At 45.8% G+C, this 3,305-nt stretch overlaps 1 pseudogene; it reads left to right on the forward strand.

Moving 5' to 3' along the window:
- Positions 1-930: 930 nt before the first annotated feature.
- LOC112391730 (protein FAM32A pseudogene) lies at positions 931-2,635 on the forward strand (annotated as a pseudogene).
- The last annotated feature ends 670 nt before the right edge of the window (positions 2,636-3,305 follow it).

A 3,305-nucleotide genomic window follows, 5' to 3' on the forward strand; every position in this document is an offset into this window, starting at 1 on the left:
TCTTTGAGCATCTCTATGATCATTACCTTGAATTCTTTATCAGGCAGATTGCTTATCTCCACTTCACTTAGTTCTTCTTCCATAGCTTTATCTTGTTCCTCTATCACTTTATTTTGCTTAATTCTCCATTTTTATTTTTATGTATTTGGTAGTCTGGCTACCTGATCTTGGAGAAGTGGCCTTATGTAGGAGATGTCCTATGGGGCTTAGCAGCGCACTCCACTCTAGTCACCAGCATTATATGCTCTAGAGGCAACATCTATGTGGGCTGTGTGAGCCTTTCGTTGTGGTGGGCTGACTACTCTGGGTGTGCTGGTAGGCATGACTGACCCTCAGTCCAGTTAGTCATCAGGCCTTGCTGAGTACAGAGGCTGCTGGTCACTGGTAAGCAGGGCCAGTTGCTGCCACAAGTGGCTGCTCGTGGCCTGCAAAGTCCCAGTCCTGGTGCAGGCCCACTGGCGTATGAGGTCAGGTCATGAGGTGGCTGGCTGCGGCCCAGGGTTAAAAAGCTGGTGTGGGCTTGCTGGTGGGCAAGACCAGAGCCCAGGGTGTCCCAAGGCTGGTGCTCACAGGTCCTGGATCTGGTGTTGGCCCAGTGGTGGGTAGGGCCATGTCCTGGCAACTAATTGTGGCGCCCTGGGAGTCCAGGCTAGTGACTGCCCACTGGTGGGTGGAACCAGGTCCTGGGCCCTCTGGTGGATGGATCCAGGTCCCATGGAGGCTGGCGGTGCAGGGGGTCCTAAAGCAACTGCCCTGCTGGTGGTTGGGGCTGTGTCCTTGTCTGGCTAGCTCTTTGGCATGGGGTATCCCAGGACTGGTGCCAACTGGCTGGTTGGTGGAACTGGGTCCCAGCACGAATAAGATAGTGGGAGGATTCCAAAATGTCATTTGCCAGTACTAGTGTCCTTGTGGTAGAATAAATTCCCCAAAATGGCTGCTGCCAGTGTTTATGTCCCCAGGGTAAGTCCTAGTTGCCTCCTGCCTCTGCAAGAAGCTCTCCAAAATCAGCAAGTGGATTTGACCCAAGCTCTTTGCAAACACTTGCTCCTGCCCTTGATCTCAGAGCATGTGAAAATTTGTGTGCACCATTTAAGAGTGGAGTTTCTGTTTCCTACAGTCCTCTGGCTCTCCCAAAAGTAAACCCTGCTGGTCATCAAAGCCAAACACTCTGAGGGCTCATCTTCTCAGTGCAGGACCCTTCAAGTGGGGAGCCAAGTGTGGGGCTCAGACCGCTAGCTCCTTGGGGAGAACCTCTACAATCGTAATTATCCTCCCACTTGTGGGTTGCCTACCTGGGGGTATGGGTCTGACTAATACCACATTTCTGCCCCTCCTACCCATCTCATTGTGGTTCCTTATTTATATCTATAGTTGTAGAAGATCTTTTCTAGTCTTCAGGTCCTTCTCATCAATAGTTTCTCTGTAAATAGTTGTAATTTTGGTGTGCCTGTGGGAGGAGGTGAGCTCAGGGTCTCCCTACTCCACCATCTTGGCCACTCTTGATTCACTGACATTTAATTATACATCTAGCAATAATTTTTTTAAAGAATCACTAGAAAAAGAATTATATTAAATGATAGATATACAAAATCTCACATAATGGTGATAATTATGATTATGATAATTTATATTATCATTATCATCTTGAAATGATAATAAAGATGATGATGACAAATCTATGAACTAAATGTCATTATACTTATATACACACACAAAAAACCTTATCTTCTTTAGGTGATGGTAAAAGAATAAGCCTATGATGATGGTTAGACTGGAGTCATCTTACTAATATTATCTTTTTCACAACTCATACTTAGTTAATTTGAATTCACTATACTTCCAATGGATACATAAATAATAGGAAATAGGAAAAATACAACAAATGCCTTTAAAGATTATCAAGTATCAATATAATTCTCTATTGTCAACTTATACAAAACTGTAATTCCCATTGTGCCCTACATCATAGATAATCTTGGTTTACATTTACTTATATAACTACTGCTGTCAGGAGGCTCTGTTATTTTAATTTACGGAGTGTTAACAGGATTTTAAGATATTGTCCACATATGTTGAGTCATGCACAGTAAAGACAGAACAAAAGAGATGAGACATAAAAACCCAGGAGTAGGTGGGAGTATTAAGTCCTTGTTCCCTTTTTTTGTTTGTTTATGCAACTTTTTCCTGGATGACAGAGGAAGAAAGCATCACTGTCCTTGATCAAAGAAGGAGGGGAGAAAAAGGAAGAAATTGTGGAGAAGGGGCCTCTGAAGCTGAAAGGCATTGCAGAGCTCGGAGTGACTAAGCGGAAGAAGAAAAAGAAGGACAAAGACTAGGTGAAACTCTTGGATGCAATGGGAACAAGCAAAAAGAACGAGGAGGAGAAGCGGTGCAGCCTGCACAAGTGGACACCGGCCCAGGCAGCCTTCGAGAAGATGCAGGAGAAGCGGCAAATCCTGGAGAAAGCATTTAATACGCACAAGCAGAGAGAAGAGGACTTCAACAGACACCTGGACACACTCACAGAGCACTATGACATTCCCAAAGTCAGCTGGACAAAGTAGCCTCCGCTCCTGGGGTATGGAGTGGCATCAAGGAGAAGCAGAAGGCAAAGTTGGGGTTATATTTGGTGCCTTTGGTATTTTCTAGAAACATTCTTTTACACACATCCTTGCATCTTCTGCTGAGACAGTGCTTTTCTAAGCTGTGTGTCCTCATTCTGGAACTTGATTAAAGTAAGACTGTCCTTTTACTCTATTTTGATTTCTCAGTAGCACATAGAAGAGAAACCTTTTTAGTTTGGAAAGTGTATCCAGAGATTAAGTGCCATGGAAAAGTGTTTTTACCCCCCAGTTGTATCTGACTCTTTGACAGCCAGCCAGCTGGCTTTGCCTGGATGAAACTGACTCCAGAGGACAAGGAACTAATGCCAGCGTGGCCTGCAGCATGTAGAACCCTCTAGGGCCCTGCACAGGCTGCCCTTCCAAGCTCCCTCTAGCTTGGGGCTCATGCTCTCCAATCCAGGGCCTGGGGAAGCCACTTGCAGCTTCATGGTCTTTAGACTGCCCCCTCAACCTCCTGGCCAGTGAGACAACACAGCCTGGGAAACAGAACAACCACCTAAGGCAGGGATGGAACGTACACCTTGTCCCTTTCTAAACCTGTGGCCAGCGTGTAGCCTCTTCTCCCAATATCCTCATTCCAGACATGTCTAGTTGGTGTTGCCATGGCAGACATTGTCCATTCTTTGTAATGGAACCCAGACACAGCCTACCATCTTACCCTCAACCCTGGGCTCCAAGCAG

The sequence above is a fragment of the Neophocaena asiaeorientalis genome, unplaced genomic scaffold (assembly GCF_003031525.2).
Source record: "Neophocaena asiaeorientalis asiaeorientalis breed wild unplaced genomic scaffold, Neophocaena_asiaeorientalis_V1.1 scaffold150, whole genome shotgun sequence".
Lineage (NCBI taxonomy): Eukaryota > Metazoa > Chordata > Mammalia > Artiodactyla > Phocoenidae > Neophocaena > Neophocaena asiaeorientalis.